Consider the following 7,251-nt stretch of genomic DNA (forward strand, 5'->3'; position numbering starts at 1 on the left):
TAGGAAGCCTTTCCCAATTCTTCTTAATTTCAGTGTCTTCACTCTGCTGATTATTTCCACTATATCCTGTACATTGGCTGTTTGTGCATAATTGTTTGCATGCAGTCTCTTCCATTTGAGTGTGAGTCACTTAAGGACAAAGACTGTCTTATGTGTTTCTTTATATCCCCTTAGTACCATGCCTGGCCCATAGCAGATGCTTAATAAGTGTTTATTAACTGACTGACAGGCAGAACGTCTTGAACGACACCAATATCTTTGTTTTACTTAGATCTTATTGAAATGGTCTTATATAGAATTTTAAATATATATATATATATATATGATAATAGTCTTTTGTTTTAGAAATAGACATTTGTTATATTATATGGTCTGTTAACTGAAAGGTTGTTGATTTGAGCCCACTGATATCTGGGAAAGGGGCATGAGGAAACTATTAGAATCAGTAAAATCTGTCTTTTTTAAAACTCTTACCTTCTGTCTTAGAATACTATGTATTGAGTGGTAAGGATTGGGCAGTGGGGCTTAAGTGACTTGCCCAGGGTCACACAGCTAGGAAGTGTCTAAGGCCAGACATGAACCCAAGACTGCCCATCTCTGGGCCTGGCTCACTATTCAATGAGCCACTTGGCTATCCCCAATAAAGTCTCCATGTAAAAACAAAGCTTTAGCTTTGTCTTGAAGGAAACAAGTTATTCATTCTGAAGGAACAATTGAGGAGGAAGTGCATCACAGGTACAAGGAATAGCCAATGCAAAGCATAGAGATGAGAGCTAGAGGGAAGAAGAGCAAAAAGATCACTATGAGACATGGAGGGAACAAAGAAGAATAAAGTATAATAAACTTGGAAAGGTAGATTGGGGGCATGTTGAAAAGGATATAAAAAGTCAGCAGTTTTTATTTGACTAAAAGGGCTTTTCCTGTATGTTCACTCTGAAAAAAGAGGAGAGATAAGTATCAATACCCTGTGGGGGATACCAGGGTTTAGTGAGGGTTTCTTAAAGACAGTGGACAGATGGACATGCTTGTAGAAAACAAAAAGAAACCACAAGTTGGGCAAAGAGAGGAAGAAGGGATGATATTGGGAACAATTTGCTGAAGAAGACAGGAGAGGATGGAACCACATTTTAGCAAGAATGTTGATTAACTGGAAAGCATCTAGAGATGGGACATCAGGGTAGTAGTGGGTGATACAATTATATCATAAGGATGAGGAGATGAAACAGGATGTTTAGTCTAAAAAATAATGATTTAGGCGGTACATAATAACCAGTTTCAAATATCTTAATGTCTATTTTGCAGAAGAAGAATAGACTTGTTTTGGGGGAACAGGATTGTCAAGCTCTAGAATACTAGAAGCAGTTGGAAGATCAAAAGTGGAAAACTTAGGCCAGCATATATATAAATAACAGAGTAATCCTTCTAATCATTATAACCTGAATATTTCTCTAAGAACAAAGTAAGGAAGCATTCAACAGAGAGTACAAAATAACACCAGAAAAAATTAAGTTGATGAAATTTAAAGAAACAAAGAAACAAAAAGTTATTTGTTTTGGAGTCATTTTTGAATCAGTTGTACACATACAGTTTGATCATCAATTTGTTTAAGAAAATATTAAAAACCAATATCTAATCAGAATAAAATCGAGAAAAAGATATTGCTTATAATTGTGACAACATCAATCTTGACCTATTTAAATTATATAACAATGCCAAAAAGGAGTGTAAATTGATTTGTAGTAAAGAATAACTTTACTGGCTCTTTTCCAACAAAATGCCTCCTGTCTATCAAAATTATTTAAGATTTCTTTAAGACTATAAATAAGCCTTCCTCTACCTTAAAAAAACTCTTTTTTTCTTTTCACTGTTTTATGAAGTGCTCCTGTTTATAATCTTCTATCATCCTCCTTATAAAATTTTATATTTTTATTGATATATTTGAACAATGATTACATCCCAATATATAATCCTTTTGTGTATTCTGTCATAAGAAAAAAGTTAGGCAAAAGCATCTACTCTAATAAGTGTGACTGACCATTTGTATTATCTTCTAATGTTATGACATCTAATTTATATTAATTCATTTAATAAATCAGTTTATATTGGCTTGCATTGCATGCTTTGACAAGGAGAGCATATGTCTGCTGGTAGTAGTGACCTCTTGCTTCTTTTGATCTACTTTTTATGGTGATTAATTTATGTTGGTTAAACTTTCTTAGGAAATGGTTATAATCTGTGTCAATATTTAAAAAAATAATTCAACAGTGAAGAACTGGTAAGTCATAGAATAAACTATAGGAAAAAATAGAATTAAGATAGATAAAATGACCTATCTAAATATTTGGGATGCAGCTGAAGGAATACTTAGACAAAAATGTATATTCTAAACACTTCTTCAATACATTGATATTATATGTAAAATTCTTTGAAAACCTTAAGGTACTATATAATATTAGCTATTATTATTATTATTATTATTATTAACAAAAGAGAGATCAATTAAATGTATTGGACATGTAATTTAAAAAAGTAAAAAAGCAACCAAACAAAAAGCTCCAATTAAACACAAAAATGGGAATTCTAAAAAATAAAGAAAAGAAAAATTTATAATTTTTAAAAAATTAAAGAAGAGCTTAAGCAACCCCCCATCCAAATAATAAATATAACGAAGAGCCGTTTAACACCCTTCTGCCTGAAAAAAAAAATAGATATCCATTAGTTTAAATACTGAATTATCCAGATGGAATAATACATGGGTTAATGACATCAAGAACAGGTAAATTGGGTATGAGGAGGACTGGCCAAGTCAGGAAAACCTTGATGGATATGCAATTGAGCCAGGGATCTAATTTAGTAAGTAGGCAGACTGTGATGGATCCCAAAGGTAATCTCACAGATTTGAATTCTATGATTCTCACACATGGAGGAGAAATCAATGACGTTAAAAAAATTGTTTACTTCTGAAGTCTGTGAGAGAGATGTGTAAAGGGAACCCCTTCCTCCCAGAGTAGTGAACTTTCTTCTCATCTGACCCATCCTATTAGCGTTGCTGAAATGCTTCAAACAGGTCCCAGGTTAAGAGCTCTAGGAACATGACCTGGAATTTAATTATCACATATTACATTTATTTTCATTATTATAAAGACAAATTTACATCATCCTCCAGCACAGATTACTTCAGTTTGCCTGGAAGAAGTAATTGGAAAACACAAGTAGCCCAAAATTTCACTATGAAAGTAACAGAAATATGTCCCAAGAGTGAAGATGTTTAGCTAGAAATACCCCGATTACAAGGGGTAGCCAAGGCTGTGGTTGCTGAAACTGTTACCTTCCACAGTCTGTCCAGATTTATATCATAGCAGAAGAGCTAGAACAGACATCCAAGCAAAGAAACATGATCTAAGGAAAGCTCTTGAACGTGTCCAAACTGTCCATTTTTGGAAGGCAGCTGTGGAGTTGGAAGAGCCTGAAGATGCTAGAATAAGGCTAAGCCAAACTGCAGAATACTGCCCCACTGGTGTGGAGTTTGCCTTGTTTTGGCAAGGTTGGAGACCTATGAGGAAAGTCCACAAGGTTTTAAACAAAAGCACATGAGAAGATTCCCACAGATTGGCACATCTGGATTACTACAGCAAAACTAGAGGCAGACAACCAAAGCATTCAGATAGAGAAAATAATTCATAAAGCCCTCACATCACTTAGAGAAAATGCTGTCGAAATCGACAGAAAGCAATGGATCCACAATGCTGAGGAAAGAGATAAAGCTGGGTGGGTGGCCTATAGGCTGTGATGCATGCAGTCATTGGCATTGGGAATGAGGAAGAAGATAGAAAACATGCCTGGAGAGAGAGAGGATGCAGATAGTTGTGTTGCTCAGGATGCACCAGTGTCCAAGCGATTTGTGCTTTTGCCCTGCAAGTTTTCCCTGGCAAGAAGAACATGTGCCTACTTTGAAAAAAGCTATAGAACCAAAGAATCCCTGGAATCACTTCTGCAGAGAGCAGTGGCCCACTGTTCTACCAGTGAGGTGCCCTGGTTTATGGGAGCCAAGTCTAAGTGGCTGTCCATTGATGTGCTTGCCATGAGAAACATCTTGACCTTGATTTTCCAAAAAAGACCCAACAGTGAAGAGATCTGGTTGATTGCTGTGAAACCTGAGACAGAGAACAATGAATAGAAACAGGTGAGAAGGCTGCTGGCCAAAGCTCACAGCAGTTGTCCCCACTGCAAGGTTATTCATGAATTCTGTGAAGCTCAAGTTGGGTACTAGGCAATGTGGTAGCTGCTCAGCATCTCTGTGAAGAAGTCTTGAAGCACTATGAATATTTCCTCAAACTGTGGTTGATGAAAGGGGAGATTGAAAATTAGGAGAAGCTGAGTAAAAAAAGCCTAGGAAGCCTGTAACAGTATGGCAAAAATTAGGTATAGATCAGTTAAGGTTAAAATGAGTAAATTAGGGCAACATAGACTAATTTACCTGTAAGATCTAAAGAGGAGAATTTATGACCAAACAACATTAAGAGATGTAAAATTAATACTTTTAAATATATTAAATTAAACACTTTTTGTAAAACCAATGCAACCAAGATTAGAAGGGAAACAACAAACAGAATTTTTAAAAATAAGAATTCAGGTCATTTCCTAATTGAAAAATAGTCAAATGATATGAATAAGCCAATGAAGAAATAAAACCTTTTAATAATCATATGAAAATTGTTCTTAATCCCTCTTGATTAGAGAAATGCAAATTAAAACAACTCTGAGGTATCACCTCATATCTATCAAATTGACAATATGACAGTAAAGGAAAATGAAAAATATTGGAGGGGATGTGGTAAAATTGGGACATTAATGCATTGCTGATGGAGTCATGAACTGATCCAACCATTCTGGAAGGTAATTTGGAATTATGCCCAAAGGGCTATAAAACAATGCTTACCCTTTGATCCAGTAATATCACTGCTAAGTCTGTATCCCAAAGGGATAAAAAAAATGGGGAAGGGACCTACTTGTACAAAAATATTTATAGCTGCTCTTTTTGTGGTGGCAAAGAATCGGAAGTTAAAGGGTCAGCCCTCAATTGGGGAATGGCTGAACAAATTGTAGTATATGAAAGGGATGGACTACTATTGTGTTATAAGAAATGATGAACAGGATGATTCCAGAAAGTGCTGGAAAAACATATGTGCACTGATTCAGAGTGAAATAAGGAGAACCAGGAAAACATCGTACACACTAAAATCAATATTGTGCAATGATCAACTGTGATAGATTTAGCTATTCTCAGCAACGCAATGATCCAAGACAATTCTGAAGGATTTCTGACAAAGAATGCTATCTACCTCTAGAGAAAGAACTGGTGGAGTAGGAATGCAATGAAAACATATGACTTATCACTTATTTATTTGGGTAAATGTTTTGGGGTTTTGGTTTTATAAGAATATTCACTTTCAGAAATGAATAATATGGAAATATGTTTTACATGATAATACATGTATAACCCAGAAAAAAAAAAACACAGTATGGAATAGGGTCTTTTATCTCTCTCAGTGGCACATTCCATCAAGTATTTTGTTCAAAGATTCTGGAATAACTTGTCAGTATAGATTTATTTAGTTGAAATGTCTTAGATGATTAAAAGCTGGATCCAATTCTTCTTTGTGTGTGTGTGTGTGTGTGTGTGTTCTTTATTGAAGTTTTGATTTTTCCCCCATCAGAGGATACAGATCTTTGGACAATGGTTCCCATCTGGAGTTGTTGATGAATGTAGCTGACTATAAAATTCCACTTGTTTCCCCAGTCTACGGAAATCATCAGCAGCAAATCAACTGCAGATCACTCTCAACATGGGTTCCATTTAATCATGTGCTCTGGAGCTATTTCTACAGCGACTCAGGTTTCTGTTTGAACCTTTCATGCAAACACCCATCTCCTGCATGGGGAGGCCTGCTTACCCCCTATTCTATCAGGGCAGGGAATCACATTCCTCCTGAGAGTAGTAATAGGATAATTATGGTTTTTATTTTTATAACCACTGGTGGGTGTTCCCATTCTCATTAGTTCTCTTCTCATTCTCATGGCTCTGATGTCAGGAGGTACCATATCCAGTCTTTGGGTTGGATAGGTTCCAGGTTAGGTAGTTTCTTGGGTGTGGGGTGTCACTCTACTCCCATCAGAAAAGACCCGGTCGCTTGTGTGGCCACCAGCTCCATACACTGCATGGATACTTTCTTTGCATGTCACCCAAAAGCGAAGAACTTCCTCAGGCTGCTGAACGTACCCAACCAGTTCACTTTCAGTCTTATCATGCTGTCAGTCCACCTTTTGCAAGTCAGTCAACAAGAACCAGGGAATACTGGAGTTGCCAACTTTTTCACCATTCTGGGCAGTCTTCTCCAGCACCCTGTAGTTCTGTATGAGCGGGAGCTTCTCCTTGTCCCCTAAAGAGAGTTCTTCTTATACATCAGTAGCCTGCCACAAAACAAGTGTGGTAAATGCCAACTCTGTACGAACTGCTACAAAGTACAACTACTAACAAATACAAAGACAAAAGACACTGCTCAAGGAGCACATGCAAACAATGATGTACCAACGAATTATATACAGGATACATCTGAGATAATCAATGGGAGGATCTGGCATTAAGGGAGCTGAGAAAAAGACAGGGAGACCAACCAATTACTGCATATACTTTTGTTGTTTTTTAGGGAAAAAATTAATCACTGCTGTGGGGAAATGATGGGAGGTGGAACTGATTTTATCACACCAGGATACACAGGGCTGAATTTGGTTGAAGAAGACATGGGTCAAAGTTAGGGATTTTTGCATCTGGGGAAAGAAGTAGAAAGCACACTTTTAGCTGAGGTGTGGCAGCCCAAGACGGAGAGCTGGACCCTGGGGTACCAGTGCAAAGCAACTGCTGGAGAGCCTGGGGAATTTAAGATCAGTGAGGGTGACTCCATCCTTTGAACTCTGAGCCCCAGCTTCTCTGTCCTAGGGTTATTGGCTTTGGTATGGGGAGAAGGCAACATCTAGAGGGGACAGTACAAGTGAAACCCTTAAATGCCTGACAAAAAGAATGGGCAGAAGGATAACTGAATAAGATTTTAAAACCTCTTCATTAGGTAACAATAGCAGTATCCTAAGAGGCGAAAACTCTTCTAACTGGAATTTATAATCAGGACCAATATATTAGCAACCTAATCTTACTAAAGATTGTACTTTTCCATTGGAATCTAAGGCCATTTTAAT

At 36.9% G+C, this 7,251-nt stretch overlaps 1 pseudogene; it reads left to right on the forward strand.

The window, feature by feature from the left end:
- The first annotated feature begins 2,736 nt into the window (after window positions 1-2,736).
- LOC100017151 (pre-mRNA-processing factor 6-like) lies at window positions 2,737-4,404 on the forward strand (annotated as a pseudogene).
- Window positions 4,405-7,251: the final 2,847 nt, after the last annotated feature.

The sequence above is a fragment of the Monodelphis domestica genome, chromosome 5, assembly GCF_027887165.1.
Source record: "Monodelphis domestica isolate mMonDom1 chromosome 5, mMonDom1.pri, whole genome shotgun sequence".
Lineage (NCBI taxonomy): Eukaryota > Metazoa > Chordata > Mammalia > Didelphimorphia > Didelphidae > Monodelphis > Monodelphis domestica.